This window comes from Mytilus trossulus, chromosome 14 (assembly GCF_036588685.1).
Source record: "Mytilus trossulus isolate FHL-02 chromosome 14, PNRI_Mtr1.1.1.hap1, whole genome shotgun sequence".
NCBI lineage: Eukaryota > Metazoa > Mollusca > Bivalvia > Mytilida > Mytilidae > Mytilus > Mytilus trossulus.
In genome coordinates, this window is record NC_086386.1 from 11,364,793 (window position 1) to 11,387,342 (window position 22,550).

General features: G+C 31.5%; 1 pseudogene; it reads right to left on the reverse strand.

Annotated features, from left to right (window-relative positions):
• LOC134697474 (vascular endothelial growth factor receptor 2-like) overlaps window positions 1-13,805 on the reverse strand; it is a 50,306-nt pseudogene extending 36,501 nt beyond the window's left edge.
• Between the last annotated feature and the right edge of the window lie 8,745 nt (window positions 13,806-22,550).

The window sequence follows — 22,550 nt, forward strand, 5'->3', positions numbered from 1 at the left end:
GTATTTGAAGTAAACTAACTGAAATGTCTATAGGAAACATTTAAAATTGCAAAAATATGTGTGTTTAGAAGAAGTTTCGTAGGGGACAACTGTCCCCTTCTAAACAGTACATAAATTATGAAAATAATATCATTTTAAAGAATATTTAAGATTGCACTTTTTGTTTACAAACAGGTCTATTATATAGGTATTCAAAATAACTCTTGAAATTGAATTTTAGACAAGTTGCTTTTCCATTTTTTTTTTAGGTCTGAAAATAACGCTTTTATTGAAAAACGCCCTTATACACATTATTAAAGATAATGTGTGCTGTATTACAGCGAATATAAAACAAAAATAAATATATTATGTATCTTTTCTTATGTACTGCTAGTTGCAGTGGGTATTATTTATTATGTCAAAACAAACTGTTAACATGATAAAAAATATTCAAAATATTATCATAAAAAAACTGCATACATAAAAGGTGCGAACAGACGTAAATGCGAACGTGTGGGGCGTTAAAGGGAGAGAAAGTAAATTAAAGCGAACATGTTTTGGCGAACAGACCCATATTCATTACGATTCAGCTTGTCCATCTGTACGTTTCAAATTTTTGAGAGAAAAAAACACAGGCCAAGTAAGAATTTGGTAGGCATCACTTGTACTGTCCTGGAGTACCTTTTTATTAAGTAAAAAAAAGATGAGAAGATTGTCCTATTTCCAAATTATCAATTCTGTTATATTATATGTCTGTCTAAAGTATATTCAAATTTATTATTATAGTTATTATTGACTCCCTTAAAATATTAACAAATTATACTTGATCTGCTCGGCTATGAAAAAAATATATGATAAACTATCGCACCAATCTTGCCTCAAAAAGATTTTTATCTAACGTTTTATGTGTATAGACTTGTCGAAATGTTAAAAATTCAAAGGGCAACAGTAATATACCGCTTTTCAAGAGTCACAAACCAATTAAGAGAAACCAAATCCGGGTTACAAACAACTAAAACTGAGGCTAACACCGCTTTGTATCATTCAAATAGGAAAACCTTCTTTTATAACAGTATAATAGTACTAAACCCATAGCCATGCAAAAAATAACTGTTAAAGTCCACATTTTTAACCTTGAACATTTTAGATTGTTAAAGGACACATTTAGGTATTTATATGCAATTTCAGCGACTTTGAATCCATAGACTGTAATACTTACGTTTCTGGCAGTTAGAACCACCCCATCCTTCTGCACATCCACTGAAACAATTTCCATTTATAGTTTCACAAGCCTCACTTTGATCTGAACAATGACATTCATATTCACATGACTTCCCAAACCGTCCAGCTGAGCAGTCTAAATAAGTATACTCATTATAGAAAAACGTTCACTATATGGACATGTAAGACCCTTTGGTGCTTTGAATTTATTTAAACGTCAAAATATGATGTTCTAGTTTTTCATAACAGTTTTTTTAATTAAATCACAAGACATTTACTGAATATATACCTTAAATGAAATGTGAAGTTTGAATAAGGTAAACTGAGAGTGAGTCTTTCTTATTATAACGTACTCCCGAAAATATACTTAGTCAAGCAACCGATTGACAAAAACATTTAAAAATATTTGAACACATTTATGGATTTCTTATGGTCTTTTGTTGGTTTTTTCTCGCCATATATTTTGTCCTCATAATTGAATTATATCACATATCGAAACGCTTACAAATGAGATAAATCTTGAACGAGAAACATAGCGGATCTGAAGAGCCTGTGGCGCTCATCTCAGTCTAAGTGGTGCATATTCAATAAAAAGTAAAATCACAAAAATACTGAACTCAGAGGAAAATCAATACGGAAATTCCATAATCACATGGCATAATCAAATCGCATCAAAAACGAATAGACAAGAACTGTCATATATATAAAGTACACAATCTAAAATAATAACTCCTATCATATTTTCTCTATTCATAACGGTAATCATGATTATAGTTAAAATCTGGGTTTTTTTTACCATATGTTCTATGCTTTGTCGTGTCAGCCATCTTGGTTGACAGGCTAGGTCAGATCTTCAGAGGACACATTTTCTCGCTTAGACCGATACGGCGAAAGCGAAAAAAAGCAATCATTTTGATATGATGAATGATAATCTGTTTTTAGCTGTTATACCTTGTCAATAAAATCATAGATACCAGGACTAAATTTAGTACATACGCCGACGCGAGTTTCGTCTACAAAAGACTCAGCAGTGACGCTCGAATCCCCAAAAAATAAAAAGGCCAAATAAAGTACGAAGTTGAAGAGCATTGAGGACCAAAATTCCTAAAAGTTTTGCCAATTACAGCTAAGGTAATCTATGCCTGAAAAATATAAAGAAAATCCTTAATTTTTTTTAAAATTCAAAAATTTGTAAACAGTAAATTAATAAATACATTTTCATGTCAATTTAATTTGCAACTCTACGTGCCTCCTTTCTTTCTAGTAGCATGAAAAAATATCACAAAAAAGATAAAACGAAAAATGCACAAAATAGCGATAAAAGCATCATATTCTATATAAGCCATTAAGTGCTAGTTATATATACGTACTGCAATTATTTATCTTACAATGTTCCCATCCCTCATCTCTGTCAGTTATGTAACACCAGGGTATAGCACTATCCTTAGCAGTTCGGCAGTAATTTTCCGGCATCGTCTCATCCGGAAAATTTTGCTCCGTATAAAAATGAAATTCGTCAACCCATTTATTACAGGTGTGATTACTGTACGTCACTGCTTCTGTTCCCATATAATTGTCGGCTTGTCCATAATAAAAGCAGCTATTTACTGTGGGTAGAGTTAGAAAAATAACAAAGTGCATGTTGCAGGTTTTATAAGTAGTATGTAATTTTTAACATAACATATATATAAGTTATAATACTTAAATACATACAAAATTTTCATTTTTATTCTATACGAAAAATTTGCTTTCACATTTAGGCTTCTGATTTTAATTTGTTTGTATTGGTCACGCGACTGTGTATGCAATTGCTTTTCTGTTTAAAAAAATCTACAAATCCTAATCCTAGTTTTATCGCAATTTTAAAAAGACATATACATTACCAACTTAGGTATATGATAGCAATAAACACTGTGTTTATTACATAAGAAAATGCCTGTACCAAGTCATCATTATGACAGTTGTAAGCCATTCGTTTGATGTGTTTGAGCTTTTTATTGTGCTATATCATCAGGATCTTTTCGCTTTGAATTTTCCGCGGAGTTTAGTATTTTTGTGATTTTAATTGCACCATGGTTGAGACAATTCTAGTTTGTTTTCAAATTTCTTTTATTTTCCATTCAAATTTTCGTATTGTACCAGCACATTCCCATATCCTTTTGGTTTGATACTCAATTGATTTTCAATCTTTGTTAAATGAAAGTGTGTAGTACTTCGTTTTCTTATATTTTTTATTTGTAACCGAAAAGAAATTATGAGTGTGTTTTTACTATTGACCAACTACCATAATGAAAAAAGAAATGAATTTTCACCATAGTGTAATGCATGTATTAAGTTACTGACATGATTTGAAATGTAAATCGATGATGCGCTTACAATAAGAACACCATATAAAAATGTTTGAGGGGTCAAGCGACAGTTTTCGTTTACTATAAATCATTTACAACAGGAACTACTTACAAAGCTGACAATGTGGTCCCCAAAATCCATCCGCACATTTTCTTCCAGGACATTTTCCTGTCTCCTTGTTGCATACTTGGTCCCCTTGACATCGACATTGGAAATTACATCTATAACCAAATGTTCCATCCGCACATATGTTTGACAAGCGAGGCAAGTCATATTCTGTCGATTTAAATATAAGATATTATGATTTTAACTATGTATGTTGGTATAAAAAAGAAGATGTGGTATGATTGCCAATGAGACAACTATCCACAAAAGACCAAAATGACACAAACATTAACAACTATAGGTTATCGTACGGCCTTCAACAATGAGCAAAGCCAATACCGCATAGTCAGCTATACAAGGCCCCGATAAGACAATGTAAAACAATTCAAACGAGAAAACTAACGGCCTTATTTAGGTAAAAAAAATGAACGAAAAACAAATATGTAACACATAAACAAACGACAACCACTGAATTATATGCTCCAGACTTGGGACAGGCACATACATAAATGATGTGGCGGGGTTAAACATGTTAGTGGGATTCCAACCCTCACCTAACATGGGACAGTGTGGTATAACAATACAACATAAGAATGAACTATAAAAATGGTGATTGTTTTTGTTGCATTTCAGATTTTTCCTCTTATACTCGTAGTTGATGTGTTTTCCACGGTTTTAGTTTGAGACCTGGAATTTGTTTTCGCTTAATAGATTATAACTGTCAGACAAGCGCTATACAACCAAAAATTAGATGTGCTCAAAAGATATTTTAATCACGTCATATGTTGTCTAAAATCGTCTTAGTTTTCCAGGTGTTCGTTATGCTTTTTTTATTTTTTCAATGTCTGCATTATTACTACAGATTCTGCCCCTCATGTTTCAGAGAGTTCGTGTTGCTCGGTCTTATGTTTTCTATGAAGCGTATATCATTATCTTTTTTGAAGCATTTCGTTTAAAACCACACATTTGTCATTTTTTTAGAAGCAAAACTTAGAAGAGGTAAAACATTTCAATTGATTTTGGTGTTCACACTTTATCCGTATATTAAGTTCCATTTTTTGCTGGAAAATAGGCTGTTTCCTCTCATTTTTCATGTTTAAGTCTGCTTCCTTATACTACTTTATTTTTTTTCTGATTTAACGAATATCGTCTGGAAAGTGTGCTTTTTTAAGTATGTCATTATTTTGTTTACTTGTTATTCTTATAGTGTTTATATATGACATTGACTTGTATTGTAGTCGTTGAATTTCACTAACAGTTGTTATTTTAATTTGTTTGATCCCAATTGTCAAGTTTAAAGTTGAAGGTCATTTAATTCCACTTTTACATTTTCGTCTTTGATGTTAATGCACTTTTTCGCTAGCATTTTCACACATGCTACGTTCAACCAGATTTGTTATTCGACCTTGTTGACAATCATGTCTAGTTTGTAAATGTACATAAATTCATTTAATTCAATTTCATTGACAGTTTTGACAATTGAATTCTGACCTCGGCTATCATTTTAAAGTTTTTTACAAGACTATTTAGTGTTTGTTGTATGCCAATTATACCACTGAGAAGTTTGTTATAGAATGTTTTATCTAACTTATATAATATGTTTGTTGAAAAGCTTGCAGCCTAAATGAAATTACCTTTTCCAAATCAGTTTCTTCCTCGGAAAAATGACACTTCTTTTAACACTCAGAATATTTAAACATCTGAAGCCTGTCTCTTTTTTTTTTTGGATGGGTGGGGGGTTAAATATTTATTTCTGCTATTCAATTGTTTTTGCAAAACAAAATGTTGTGATAGATAACCAGTGTCATCTATAGTATCATTGATAAATATAAAGTTACTAATATTTATAATATTTTAACCACCTTTCTTCACTCCTTTCTTACCAAAAAACGCGTTATATTTGTATTATGCATGTGTATATTATTGCAAAGAAATACTTCCATAAATTTGATTTCTGATAGTTATAATGTTGAAATATTTCTTGGGTGTTTTTTGTTTTGTGAAACCATGTCAACAATCTGCATTTATTTGATACATAATATGGCAGAAAGAAAGGTGTAATGTCGCAAAAGTTCCCCAAATATGGTCCAAAGGATGATTTGAGTGCATTAGAGTAAAACCATTGGTACTTATCAAAGGGTAAATGAAATCATATCCAATTCAGCTCGTATTCCATAAAATCGAATTGAAAAGATCAAGGGTCAAAAACGCTTCAATATTTTTTTACCTATTGGTGGTACGGATATAACAAAATTGACTGTCGATCAGAAAATGGATTATATAACATGATAAAAACAATTTAAATGTTCATATAAACCCACTTAGAAGGCTATATTATTACTCACCTATCTAAAAAATCTATTGCACCAAAACCTTCGCATTTAAAGCAAATTACCATGACTAAGATTCGAAACTAAACTTCTAATTGTGTATTGTTACCTAAAATTTTCTTCCATTTAACAAGGGGAAACGCATGTATGGGCACGTAGAAGGTCTATGTGTGTAAATTGTAGAAACTATTGTTTGTATATAAGTATGATACAATCTATTTCCTACCCATAATATATAGTTCTATTAGTAAGAGGAATTGTGTATGCATCACAGCAATTGAGTTGTTTATATCTTATTTAATCATAGGGTGACTTAGGATCCGATCTAAATATTCATACGCTTCACGTCACAATAGGGTAAATCTGTTCAGGGCTTTTTATTGATAAATTTTAGCTTATTCTTTATGGAGTGCGTCTGATATATGAGAGCGTATCCGTCAGTGAGACCGGATTGAAATCTTGATAGTAGGTCAAGATAATAACAGTGAAGTATTCAATAATTCAGTCAAGTTGAAAATGAAGTGTTGAATTATTTTGTGTACCAGGTAAAGAATATGACATGTTTTTCCATTCGTTTGATGTGTTGAATTTTGTTTTGATTTCATTAGTGGACTTTCCGTTTCAAATTTCCTTAAAATTCGATTTTTTTTGTTTTTTAACTTTTTTAAGCCACAAGGTCAAGCGCTAAAGTGGTTGAAATTAATTTATTTTTGTTCTCAATTTATTATTAGTTTGTGTTTGCATCAGATATAGATATCATTTATCTTTTGTATTCGTAGTTGACATGTAGATTTATTCAGAATCAGTTCTTGAGTGTAAAGCACCACATTATCTAGCGTCATCAAAATTCATTACTTTACATAAAATTAGTAACTAAGTCCTTATAATTGAATGAAGTAAGGGGAAGCTGTGGACGTCGTCTTTTAATGTAAATATTCCTCAAATTTTGTTACTATGGATTCATTTATTTTCTAGGGTACCATTTTTTGTTGATTAAGGAAAACTTACATGTTTATGAATATATAATTTTGTGGTTGTGCCGGAGTTCGCATACATTCGTTTGAGTGAAAAATTGTTTAAATGTTAATTAAGCTCACATAAAAAAATTGTTAGCTAGCCCTTCTTTGTGTTTAATGTAAAGTAACTCTGATTAATTTTACCAACATTTCATCATTGCAGGGAGATAATTTTCATATCTAGACTTTTTCATAAAATTTTTAAATGCTATATATATAGGTTCTACTCATACTTTCTCACGAAAGCAATTGACATAAGTTTAAAGTTTCTGGAATAAAGTGGAAGTTGGTGGTCTGTTTTGTAGTTTGTGCGTGTGTTTATCTTGTGTGTGTTTGTGTTAGGGTATCACAGCATTTATGTATTTGTCTTTCGGGAATCAAGCTGCGCAACTGTATCAAGGAAATGTGTCTGCTTAATTTGAAATTTGACATAATTATATACACCATATTAAAACAATAGATGATTTTAAAAGTAGTAGGAGTGACAACAACACTGTTACAGTAATTATTTTTAATTCAAAAACTGTTGCAGTAAATTGCCTCACTTAACAACGTATGTGTGAGTGAGTGCGTAAGAGTGACCGTTACTTCCAATGCGAGAGTTCTAAATGTGTGGTGTTGGAAGTGTTTGATGACCTTGACAGGCTATACAGCCTTTGCACGGTCAGTTGTTTAAGTTTTTTGTAACTAAATGATATTTAATAAAATATGATGGAATCTTTATGTTGGTATATAATAATTGTAAACGTTTAAAAACAAATTAACGAAATTATATGTACTCATCAATGCCTTTAATACACTAATAACAAAAACTGAATTCTATTGAATTTATAAAGTTTGTAATCATTTAAAATTAAATAAAACAACTAAACGTAAATATACGATTATGACCTGTTCAAGGGAGAAATACTTCCATAGTTTCAAATTGTAACATAGTAAAAAGGAATGTCACTCTTATATGTATAAGTATATAAATATTATGAGATTATTGTTCTTAAAACAGCTCTCTCTGTTGGGAGGTATTACACTTAATTCTTTTTTGTTATTTATTATCATATGATAATTATCTGTGGTTGTGATATATGGGTGTTAACGAAAGAGTAGTTACTGTCATCACTGATGCATATCGTTAAACAGGAAAATAACACTACATGTTTATCGTGAGAAATTATCGAGACTTTAGTGATTTTGTTGTTTATCAGATGCTATCTGTCGTTTTGTCATACTGTTTAGACTTGTCTATGTATTGCCATAACATGTTGTGTATGCTTATGCAAATAAGATAGTCACCCATTCATTCATTTACAGATGCACGTGTATTAATTTAAAAAGTCTTCCCAGAGTTAGAAATGACCAAACACAAAAGAAAATCCTTAACATTAAAATGCCATGTTGGTCATTCTTCTAATTAATTTTCCCCACCAATTACAATTTAAAGTAAAGCAAATCAGAACAATAATCTAAAACACATGGCAATTATTTTAGAAAAGCCATTAGTTGTCGTAAATTACGATCATTTCTTATATTAAATATTTTTACTGATTTTTATTCTGCGTTTTAGAGCCCCATGCTATTGCCTTAAAAGAGGGACGAAAGATACCAAAGGGACAGTCAAACTCATATGTTGTGTCATGTGTACTATTGTTTTTCTGTTTGTCTTTTTTCATTTTTAGCCTTGGCGTTGTCAGTTTGTTTTAGATTTATGAGTTTGACTGTCCCTTTGGTATCTTTCGTCCCTCTTTTATTGTTTATAAATACTTGTCAATAATAAGAACGATATGTTGCGCTCAAGGAGTAGGTCCGGTGAGGGCCGGTTGTAGCTGTGACATGAATATCAATAATGTGGTCATTTTTATAAATTTCCTATAGAAAAAAGTCAAATAACTAAAATACTGAACTTAAAGGAAAATCTAATCGGAAAGTCCATAATCACATGGCAAAATCAAATAACAAAACACATCAAAAACGAATTGACAAGAACTGGCATATTCCTGACTTGGAACACGCATTTTCAAATGTAGAGAATGGTGGATTAAATCTGGTTTTATAGCGCTTACCCTCCCGCATACATTACCTTAGCCGTATTTGGCACATCTTTTTTTTAATTATGGATTCTCAATCCTGTTCATCTTTGTACTTGTTTGGCTGTATAATTATTTTGATATGTTGATATGAGCGTTACTGATGAGTTTTATGCTCGTCTAGCGTACTAAATTATAGTTCTAGTAGGAACTATTGGCGTCAATTTTCAAGGTCATCTGACGAAAGATTTTAGACACTTTTTAAATACCAGTGACTACTTCATTCTATTCAACTTGTTGTTTATGTGAAAGATTTTGAATGATTTAGTCATTGAATTCAATGATAAAAAAAAAAAGAAAAATCTATCTAATATGCCATATTACGTCACTTTTAGATGTTTTTTTGGTAAAAAATTAAAGTGGTCGCATCCGTGTTCCCTCTCAGCCTTTGTTTATGTTATGTATTATCATCAATTACAACTTACCCTTAAATATTAAAAATGAACATAAATGCAGCCACTTCCATTTAAAATGGAAACTGTCTAAAATGTATCGCAATTGTTAAAATTGTGAAGATTTCAGTAATTTAGCATGAATTAATAATGCTTGTGCTCGATATGTGGGATTGTTTGTCAAAAACAGCACATTTAAGTGCGGTGACTGAAGACAGATTTTGTTTTAATTTCATCTCCCTACCGAACACACACCTATATAATATATCATTTGAAAGAGGAAATTGTGTTCTTTAATAGTATGCCTGTCGTCAGGACTTGGTATGGTCAAATTTGTTTTTTGAATTGAGGTAAAAGGTCATATGTAAAAATCTGTTACAATTTGGGAGGCATTCAATTTTGACATTTTTTTCTATTTCTAAACTCTACCTAAATACAAATGATACTGTTTTGATTTTAGTAATTGTTATTATACATAAACCTTAATCATTGAGATTTTTTTATTCAAAAATTCCTAAAACGACATTTTATAAAAAAAGTTTTCAACCTATAAATGTTTAGAACACCTTAACCTTATGAAAAATTTCAATTTCAGGTTAAAAACAAGTGTCATGCAGGACAATACTTTAAAATTATTTTTTTAACTATCTTATTGGATGAGGTATCAAACCAAAGCATTAGAACTCTACAGTCAAATATGACCTCAAATTAATTTTGCGGATGCTTCAGTTTTTGGTATCGACTACTCGTTGCTTTTGGGTTTTTTTCACAATTATTACTGCCTCCATAGTTTTATCTGTTGTTGTGTTTTCTACTCTGGTTTATATCTATTACATTATAGGTTTTGTACCTTTATCCCCCTTTTTTTCCTTGCAACGTACCACAAACTTCAAAAGTATTCCATATAAAAAAAAGATTTGATATAATTGCAACTGAGACAACTCTCCAAATGAGACATAAATTAACAAATAAAGGTTCCGTACGGGCTTCAACAATAAGTAAAATTCGTACTGCATAGTCTTCAATTCCCAAAAAGAATAATGTGAAACAAACGCAAAATATAACGGCCTTATTAATGTACAAAATAAATTAAAAAAGAAACAAATATAGTATATAGAAACAAACACTGCATTACCGTCTCGTAACTTGAAAAACATATACATAATGTGGCGGGGTTTAACTATTTTAAGGGAGCGCCAACACTCCCCTAACCTGGGTGCTGGGACCGTGTGTACCAGTTCAACAAGCTTTTTACCAAATCAACCGTTATCTCCATCATCTTCATTTTCATCAAGCGTCACAAGACATGTTTTAATATTTCTACACATTTCACTCATGGCCACAGGTCTGCACATGAAAGGTTCTGCGCAAACATGTTATTTTGCGTTTTTCTTTACAAGTACAGATAAGGTATTGTAGGAAGTCCGAAGACATTTTGTTTCTAAAAAAAACCAGCTTCAAACCATCCCTATCAATTCATCCATGATTTAACAGAGATCTAAAGGTCGATTTAGGAAGGTGTGATGACATTCATATGCTTGTCTGTAAAGCCAATCATAAATGAAAAGGAGTAAAAAGAAATTGGCCACACAAACGATTGACTCAACAATTGCTTAACATTTATGCAATTTCTCTGGTACCATTTCCAGAGAATAGTCTTGGTTGTATGCAGTGTCATCGGCTTACCAAAAAATGAATTGCAATAAATACGAAGGCATTTCCTTAATTGAAAAGGGAAGAGACAATTCATCCGAAGTTGGGCATTTTCCGTAGAGTTTCGATGTCTTTTCTAAGTATACTTGCAGCGGAAAGAAATATCTGTCCGTGTCTATTACAGTTGACATTGAGATTTTAGGGTCAGTTTTCAATTGACTAGCAGCTGATATGGCATCTTAAATAGTTATTTTGCTACTAAATATTATGTTATATTTGCCTTGTTAAAGTTGTTTGACAACTGAATTTCTATAGAAAATCAACGCGTTAAGACTGCATTTTACAAGAAGAATATTTTAAATAAGAATCAGCCGAAAGAAAAGATCTATATTCATCAAGTAACGATGCCACAAGGAATGACCAAATCGTTGTCAATAGCCAACATAAAATTAATAAAAGCAGTATCGTGATCTCAGATATCTGCTTCCACGGGTTGGGATTATGTTTGTGTTTTTTTCGTTTTTAACAAATAATTTGTAATGCAACTAGAATGACAGAGTTCTTGAAGTTTAAAGATGGACGGGAAACTTTTTCAACTTTAACTTTATCTGACACAGATAAATCATTTTTAATGCGCTCATCTGATTCAAACTTAAGTAGCTTTTGATCTTTCTAAAATGTTTTGTTGCAACAAAATATACAAGCGCTCCAGTTGAACGACTGCATTCTAGAACGCGTACAAATATCCGAAACTGAGTGACAACAGTCCGATAATTGTATGTCATTATTAAATATCAGATAGAAGCTTCCATTATTGTGATTTTACAATAAGACTTTTTTGATTTGTAAGTAAAAAACATAGAATATAAATATATTCAAACAAAGTATGTGGCATATTTCAGTGCACTTTAATTGAAAATATGTGTATATAATAGCGACAAAGGTAGTAATTTTTTATACCAGTTGAGAGCAAATTATTGACTAATACACAAAATGTGACGGAAAGCAAGTGAATAAGTTTCGTGTTGAAATTGAAGTATTTTCTACATTCTTTTTCCATTGATTTCTTCAGGTTTTTTTCATATTTTGGTTCCGACATTTATATCACTTATAAGAGTAATGACATACTATATGCTTAAAATATTATGGGATAATTTAATTACTACTATGAAGAAGAAACTAAAGTTTGTGTCTGAATTTGCAATTAAAATTACCTCAATTTTAAACAGTCCAAACTTCGCAAATTTTATAGATAGGAAGAAAATAAAATACTGAATACAATATTTTGACATATAAAAAAAAGCGTCCGTTAAAACTATTTCAATTAAATGTAAGCAAACAAACACAATTTTTCATTTTGAAAAAGGGGGTTGAACCTCTCTTATATACTACTTGTCATTAAAACGACTTTTTAGAAAAATGTGACCGTACAAAACGTGACGACATGGAAAAATCTAAAGAAGACATATTTCTCTTTTAGTTTAAACCATTTTTGCCGTGTGTTATTTAGGGAGATTAAACTCGCTATCTCGACGATTTTTTACACCTCTGTCACCGCACTATTTTGATATACTGAAGTATTCTTCTTTCCAATAAATAGCTTAAAGATTTTTTTTTAACAATTTTGTAAAACTGATATATTTTTGGCGCTAAAAGAGAGTTTTACTGGACCTATTTTTTTTTAAATAAAAACAAATATATAAATTGAATGTATCCAACTGACAAATGATGTCAATTTAACACCTTATTCTCGGATACTGGAAATATGGAAATAAGAGATAGGTTACTGAAGATATGAATAAAGGCAACAGTAGACCAATGGTCAAAACTCACAAAACGATAGAAAAAAAACAAATCCGTGTCAAAAATCAAAACCGAGGGAAACGCATTAAATATAAGAGGAGAATGACGACACAACATTAAAATGTAACACACACAGAAATTAACTAAGAATTAGACAAAACCCGATGAGAATAACAAATATAACATCAAAACTAAATACACGAAGAAAAGTACCTTGACACGTCTTATAATAAAAAGAATTCACACTGAAATATAAGAGGAAACAAACTACACAAAAGAAACACAGAAACACAATAAATTCAGAAATTATTGCGAGGTTTTTATTATTGCGAATAATGCGACTGAGTTGTAAACGCAAAAATTAAAACTCGCATTTTTCGAATATTCTAACTGAACTTAGCATGACTTTTCTCAAAATCGTAAAAATTAAAATCGCATTCAAGTGTAAAATGACAAAATCGCAATAATAAATGCACGCAATAATTTCTGAATTTACAGTATTCAAAATGCAACACACACAGGAACGAACTATAATATAAGAATGACCCTATTCCTCACTTAGTACAGGTCATTTATGACATCTTCCCTACACTCAAAAGACAAAATCCCTAATACAATTACAAAATTAGAAGGAATTTGTTTTAAAGTCTATTCATATAACAAGATAGTCCATCAAATATATCTTGATTTCAATATCGTTTACTAAATGATATTACAATGATTCTAATGAGATGAAGTGTTTTATAACTTACGTTTCTGATAGGTATCTACTATTATTGTCCAAAAAATCATCAGAAAGCAAAAACATTTTGTGTATATATAATCCATTTCCTTGTATAAAAAAAACAAATTAAAGCGTGGTAAAGTTTACAAGAGTGTTTTAGCAGTGAGAACATCCATTCATATATCTTTAAAAGTTATTTGATCAATTGGTCAAGTTATAAAGTTTTATGAAATATTCAAGAGGTTTAATTTCCGTCATCAAGAGGTCAAAGGCTAATGAAAAATACTTCCTTCTTCCAAAATGTCATTTTTATTACATATTATGTTCTGAAATATAAATGAAATGATATTGTAAAATTACTGTTTATATTATATGATACTTTTTTTTATATTTAAATAAGAATGTTATCTGAAGCATTATTAGTTACATTGTGTGTTAGCTCTTATACATTACATAGCAAATACTAAATACCAATTCCAATTATATATGGAGTGTGCGTGAAGCTCAAGATATAACATAGCCACCAGTAAGTTAACAGAAGCAATTTTCTATGAATATTATATATATCTCCCAAAAAAGCCATAGTTTGAGAAACAGTTGTATTTACAAAGTGCAACTTATAAAAAAGGGTGACAGTTCAAGTCGAAATCGTGTCAATGCTTTTGAGTGAATTCCACATATCTACGACAAAATACTAATTTCGTATATAAATTTACTCATTCAAATGTAAATTATTGTTCTGCTTTTCATATGTATACTTTATTGAAAGTAATTCTTTAGTTAAAAGATAGCACCTTAATTTTACAATTTTCTCACTCAATGTCTCCCGTCCTGTAACTAGTAGTACAGTTACATTGAGGACCAGGATGATTACTCATTAAACCCCGAAAGAGGAATAAACAACTCAATTTAATTTCGTTGTTGTTTTTCAAGCTTGTACTGTGTTTACAACTATCAGCGATTGTCAACAATCTTGTTTCAAGAAGACAATTGAATAAATATTTCCGAGAAAAAAACCTACACTGATTTCTCTCTCATCAATAAATACACCATATCTATTCTTCCCATCAAAAGATGAAATCTCTTTTGACCTTCCTTTTAACAGGACATTGTTTTTCTTTTAACTGTTTATATTATATGATACTTTTTTTATATTTAAATAAGAATGTTATCTGAAGCATTATTAGTTACATTGTGTGTTAGCTCTTATACATTACATAGCAAATACTAAATACCAATTCCAATTATATATGGAGTGTGCGTGAAGCTCAAGATGAAACATAGCCACCAGTAAGTTAACAGAAGCAATTTTCTATGAATATTATATATATCTCCCAAAAAAGCCATAGTTTGAGAAACAGTTGTATTTACAAAGTGCAACTTATAAAAAAGGGTGACATGGCACTCTAATAGCAATAACCACAGTTCAAGTCGAAATCGTGTCAATGCTTTTGAGTGAATTCCACATATCTACGACAAAATACTAATTTCGTATATAAATTTACTCATTCAAATGTAAATTATTGTTCTGCTTTTCATATGTATACTTTATTGAAAGTAATTCTTTAGTTAAAAGATAGCACCTTAATTTTACAATTTTCTCACTCAATGTCTCCCGTCCTGTAACTAGTAGTACAGTTACATTGAGGACCAGGATGATTACTCATTAAACCCCGAAAGAGGAAAAAACAACTCAATTTAATTTCGTTGTTGTTTTTCAAGCTTGTACTGTGTTTACAACTATCAGCGATTGTCAACAATCTTGTTTCAAGAAGACAATTGAATAAATATTTCCGAGAAAAAAACCTACACTGATTTCTCTCTCATCAATAAATACACCATATCTATTCTTCCCATCAAAAGATGAAATCTCTTTTGACCTTCCTTTTAACAGGACATTTTTTTTCTTTTAACAATGGCAGACTACTTAACTCTACTAATAGCGTTTGTCAATTCCAAATACCCTCCCTTCTAGTGTATTTATAACAGTCAAATAATTCACCGAAATAAATATAGATAACTACTATTTTACTTTTACTTCAAATTTTGTGATTATGATATGAGATAAATATTTTTGTTTGTAACTCCAAAAAGTGCATAATTATTCCTTGCATCAGAATTAATTTCTTGAATGAATTTCCAAGAAAACGATTAAACTGGTTTTTGTTCATGAATTTTTACACCATATACCCTCTTCCAGGCAGAAGATTATTTTATTTTGAACTTAATCTCAACTTAAAAGGACATTTCCGCATTACAATGACAGATATATTTAACTCTTCTTAAGTTTTTCAAGCATTTGTCTCAGAATTTTAAAAATAACATTGTTCTATAATTCTCAATACCATCCCTTTATTATTAAAGTGTATGTATATCAGTCACCGAAAACGCAACATGAGGTCAAAAAGAATAATATTTTATTTTTTTGAAAAACTAAGGATTTTCTTATTCCAGGCATAGATTTCTTTAGCCGTATTTTGGCACAACTTTTTGGAATTTTGGATCCTCAATGCTCTTCAACTTTGTAATTGTTTGGCGTTATAAATATTTTGATATGATCGTCACTGATGGGTCTTATATAGACGAAACGCGCGTCTGACGTACTAAATTATAATCCTGGAACCTTTGATAACTATTTACAACACTGGGTCGATGCTACTGCTGTTGGACGTTTCGTCCCCGAGGGTATCACCATCCCAGTAGTTAACACTTCGGTGTTGACATGAATATCAATAATGTGACCATTTTTGTTTTTAAATTTCCTGTTAACAAAAATTTTAATTTTTTGAAAAACAAAGGATTTTCTTATTCCAGGCATATATTTACTTATCCGTATTTAGCACATTTTTTTGGAATTTTAGATCCTCAATGCTCTTCAACTTTGTAATTGTTTGGCTTTATAAATATTTTGATATGGGCGTCTGGCGTACTAAATTATAATCTTGGTACCTTTGATAACTATGATTAGTTTAGATTTACTTCAAATTTAGTGAATATGAGATAAACATTTTGTTTTATTGATATTTTCTGAATTACATTTTTTTTTAATTTATGTATCATGACGAAATAAGTTGAAGAAGAGTTAAGCGTTACTTTTTGCGAAACGAAATCCAACTATGATTTTAATTGGAAAGCATTATATGCGTCCGAAGCGATTCTGTAAACTAAAAAGAAGGAAAAAACTGCAATGGGGGGGGGGGGAGGGGAGAATAACACAAAGAATGTTTACAATATAATGAAAATATAGAACGAAATACAGGAACGATTCACATAATCAAAAGTCTTCTGAACAGGTAATAAATTTGCAACGGAAAGTATTTTCAAATACATTCACATGAATGAGGTTGAAAATGAAACCCACTTTTCATTCACATGTAGAATTAATAAATCTTTACGAAAACAGCTCTTAAAAACATGAATAATATTTGTTCAGAATTTTTGTTTAAATCATCTGAAAAAAGATAAATTTCAATTGCTTTTAACTTCTTGTTTGGTGTTATTGTTGTGAAAAGCTCTACGCATTTAAAGCTGCTTATCAAAGGGTGACTGGCAAATAGAAATATGCGTACTCGGTCTTCTTCCGACCGTCAGTTAAACGCTTGCCAAAATGTGGCGTCCGTTTGGCTGTGCAGAGTATCAAGTTTGCAGCCACGTCCGTTTAGAAGTCGTGTAAAGAGAGTGTCAAGAGAGTGTAGTGGTCTTTACACGTTAAGAACCCTTATACCAACTAGCTGAGGGGTCAGAAGGTCAGTTGCAAGGCAAAGTTTCTTACATCCAATATCACGATCCTCATTTTCAAGTGGCAGTCCAAATTTACCCGACTGAACTCCCTTATCAAAAGACAGACCCAATGTATTTATTGTTAAACTGTCCCGCACATGCATGGAATATTTCCCACTGGATGTTATGTAACCAACAATCAATAATCAATCAAAAAATGTGGGCTACGTGAAAACTGCATGACGACGTCGTAATGTTTAAGTAGATTCGAAAACACGACTAATCATAAATATGCAGCAATCCACGGTGAGAACATTACCGTAGTTCAAAGAATATGATCATGTCAGTTTTGAGCGATAGATACTTTATTCTCTAAAAGCAGTTGACAAAGATACAGTTAATTGGAATTATTGTGCACTTTTATTTATTTTATCCTTTATAGAGGATGGGCCCCAATATATTTGTTGCATCGCAAATTTTTCAAATTCTTATTTCAAAGACGAACATTTCCACTTTATCTGTTTGAGTAAACTGTAACAAAAAAAAAATAAAAAAAAAATATGATGAAATATAGGATTTCACCTTACATGTGTATAATAATAGATTAAACGGTATCAATTGTTCTGTGCCAGATATGCATTTTGACATTCGATGTCTCTTCAGTGATGCTCCATGCAAAAATGCTAAATGTTTAAAAATCTATGGCTGATTAAAAGTCCGAAGAACTATAAACCATAAAGGACAAATAGTATAGCAAAAACTGGGCAAGGAATTAAACAATTTTAATTTTGTGACTGCAAATCTTAATAAAACAAAATCTGTATTTTAATGCCAGTACCAAAATACTGGCTCCAGGGATGGTGATACCATCGGAACTATCAGTCCACCAGCAGAAGCCTCGACACAGTAGTAGTAATAAAATATACGGTACCAATTGTTTAGCGCCAGATACGCATTTTGACAATCAATGTCTCTTCAGGGATTCTCAATGCCAAAAAGTTGAAAATCAAACGCTAATAAAAAAAAGGATAAAGAGCTATAAATAAAAAGGACAAAAAGCATCTGCAAAAGCCGCGCAAGAAATCAGAGCTTTGCATAAGGAGGACACATTCCTTAATTTTAAATAATTTAAAATTTTGAATAAAACATAATCCGCATTTTCATGCCAGTACATGCCAGTACCGAGGTACTGGCTACTTGGTTGGTGATACATTCGGGGACTTTCGGTCCAGATATGAAAGGTTAAGGTGAACGCAAATGTCAAAAGTTATAAAATCTAATATTTTGTATTAAAAGAAAATTCTTGAATAAATTTTTCCAGGAAAAAATTAAACTGGCTTTTCTGTCGTACATAATGATTAATACACCATATCCATTCTTGTCGTCAGAAGATAAAATCTATTTCCAACTAACTCTTGAGTCTTGAAAGGGACTTTTCATTTTTACAATAACAGCTATATTTAACTCTTCTTTAGTTTGTCAATTTTGAAAAACATCCCTTCATGTTTACAGTGTATGTATATCAGTAACAGAGAACGTAGCAAGATGTCATAAGATATATCATCTATAGGATAAGATTATTTTAGTGATACTTCAAGTTTTGTGAATGATATGAAATAAACATAGCAACAAGGAAATTATTTTCATGCGAAATTGACAGAATAAGTGGGGTTATTTTTAAGAGAAATATAAATGTCATTAACCTTTTTAAAAAGAATACAGAAATATATAGGAAATATATAGGACTCTAATCCAGACCCTCGTACACCCTTTGCTTTTAAACAGAGGTTTGAGTGTTTCTGACGAAGGATTGACAAAATAGTTTACCATCTCTTCTGATTTACATATTACTTCTTGAACAAATTTGCACTCACAGTTTTATAAACATATATCCCAAACTTTATCATACTTAGTTTTCACTTGACAATAAGGACTTCATTGATTGTTCGTGTTACTTGGACATTTGTGCTTTGTAACGTAAAACTCTGAAATATCGAAAATGGTATGAATGTGTCTTACATCCATTTTTCAAATTAACATACTACTAACCAGAAGCAATTACTTAATAATTAAATAAATGACTTAGATATTTACAATTACAGCACGGGCCCAAAAATGAATCATCTTGTTAATGTACATGTGACCATTTGTTTTTTCTAGATGCTGTATTTAGATTTTTAAGGAAGTTGTTTTGTTCGGTTCAGCACATATGACTTTTTATGCTATTAAAATAAAAGTTGCTATCCCTTCGACCTATAATTGTTTACAATGGGAAAACAAGCTTGCTTTTACCCTCATAACAAGTCAATCAGTGTATTCTATTTCATGGCGGACACTACATTGACTACAATTGCGTCTGTGTTTTAACTCACTAGCACCATGATTTCGCGGTTTACTGATGTCTCAATCCTACAGTAAGTAGGTTCTATAGGTCGGCCAGGATGACGAATAGAACATGTGAACAGCCATTAGAAAATTAAAGTATATTTACAAGGGACAGATATTTTGCATTGCAACAAGTCACCAATACCATCAGATTTTTAGGTCTTTCCACTTTTCTGTGGAAAGACCTATTGTTTTTCTTCTGATTATTTTTTTTTTTTTTTTTCTTCCGCCTAATTTTGTTCTTGCGATAAACATTTGTTTCGCAATATGTCGCTTAGATATTTGGTATATGATATCGAACAGTTTATGCGCTTTTGAAATTTACCCTGCGTAAACGAATACTTTTCTTTGTATGAGTTATCTCCCCAAACACTGTTTTCCTTGTTAGCGCAACTCCTTCGCAACCGTTAAATATTATGACAAATTTTAATTTACAAATTGTTCGTAACATCCTATGGAAATTTTGGCTAATTTGGATCGAAGCGATTCGATGAAATTTTATAGGAGTTATCTATCTTTACGGAATAAATTTGTCGGTATTTTTTTTAACTCATAAACCGTTAACCGTATAACCCTGGAATGTTTTTATTTGAGTCCCCTGATTCCTAACTTAGAAAATTAGGTCAAGGTCAAAGGTCAAGGTCATATTTTAGATTTTCATATGTCTTTGATTTCCCTATAATTCTTAAATGGTTATAGATACAGAAAATTTAAGCAGTGAAAAATGTTGAATACTTCAAGGGGTAACTTTGTTGCATTATGACTATATTGGTTTTACCATTGTGTAAGGGACATAATCCCCATTGATGGTTTATATAAAGCCATTATTATACAAAACTCTTAAACAAAATGACCTTGACCCATAGGGTCTTTTGCAATGACATTGTGAAGCAATGACCTTGACAAAGGTCACAAGGTCAAATGTCAAGGTCATGTACATATGTGATTCGGGGCACTACTTGAAGAGTTTTATGTGTGTTTGCCTGCCAACCAACCAACCAACCAACCAATCAATCAATCAATCATGATCATGATCAATCAACCAATCATGATCATGATTAATCAATCAATCAATCAATCATGTTTCCGTCTCATGTGTTGATCATAGGGTTCAAGATCTTTTTTGTTTCTTTTTCGCTGTTTCAACTGACCCTGTCCAACGTGTTCAACCAACCAACCAACCAACCAACCAACCGACCGACTGACCAACCAACCAACTAATTAATCAAGCAATCAATCAATCGATCATGATCATGATCAATCAATCATGTTTCCGTCTCATGTGTTTAATATAAGGTCCAAGATCTTTGTTTCCTTTTCGGTGTTTTAATTGATCCTTTCCAACGTGTTTAACCAACCAACCAACCAACCAACCAACTAATCAATCAATCAATCAATCAATCACCAAGTAATCAATCAATCATGATCATGATCAATCAATCATGTTTCATGAAAAATTGAAATTTAATATTGTTCTTGCGTCACTTCTGAAAAAAAAATCCACATGTACTCTGAAACTACAAGTACAATCGACCTCACAATTTTCAGTCAGCAGGGCATACATGTACATAAAGTTTATAAAAAAACTTGATGCAGATATCTCTCAAAGCTTTTCCTAGAGAAAAGAAATGGCAATGCCGTAAAAATCGCTTGCTACGTCCGTAAATCTCAGTAAAAACCTACAATAAAATGTCCGCTCCGAGATTGAAATACTAATCTGTGTTACAAACAGGTGCTGAAAAATGTACAATATAAGAAAATAATCAATAAATGTGTTTTAAAGTTACACCGGATCAATTAAATCCAAAACATGCACTGCCCGTGAACTGTCAACAAGATTTCAATTTCCTACAATGACAAAAGAAATTACATTGTGTACATTCCGTCTCTATATACATGTTGTCTGTTCAACATCCCGACCTAAAGAGAAATAAAAAGACTAAGTTTTCGTTATTATAAACCCAAGTCACGTGATGTCTCCTCAATCTGGCTCGCGCGCTGTACCTAAAATAAAATAAAAACTTTCCAAACTAAACATGAAACTTCTCCGGTAACAATAATATAAACCCCATACAGAAACAAACAAACAATCAAACAAACAAACAAACAACCCCCCCCCCCCCCCCCCCCCCCCCCAATTCAATTAATTTTAAAGGGGGAAAGACCGCCCTACAATTGCTTTTTTAAAGCAATTGATTTATATTTGTTACAATGTTTCTTTTCATATGTAAAGAGCGGATCACTCTCTTAACAAGGGACATCGAATCAAACATCCCTATTCTGACTGGACGTGGTTGCTCATTTATAAATCACAAAATAGACGCCCAAATTCAGCAAAGATTTTACTGCTTGATGTGAGAAGTTATAAAAAAATACCCTATTTGTATACCCAAGCTAACTCAATGATATCTGGAGAAAGTGATGCCGCTTGCAAGGTCGCATAAATGGTTCTGAATAATCTTTTCTAACGTTTGACAGACGCCGTCTTGATTTTCTTGAACGTTATGAAAATCTGAGATGGACATAATATGTTTTCCTTGTTGTAACAGCAATTCATCCTCATGTTTCTTTACCTTAACGACATCACCGAATGCGCTGTATAAACACATTTTGTATTTGAAATTAGACACAGCGGTAACATAAGTGTAGCAGAAACTGCCTACGTTCATCTGAATTTGTTCTTTTTCCGATTGTGGTGGGGTTTAGGTTGTTCAACCTTTATTTTCCTTGTAGTGTTTTTGGTCCAGTTGTTTGTTTTTCTTTCGTAAAAAAATCTCCTTTTGCTATTTTAC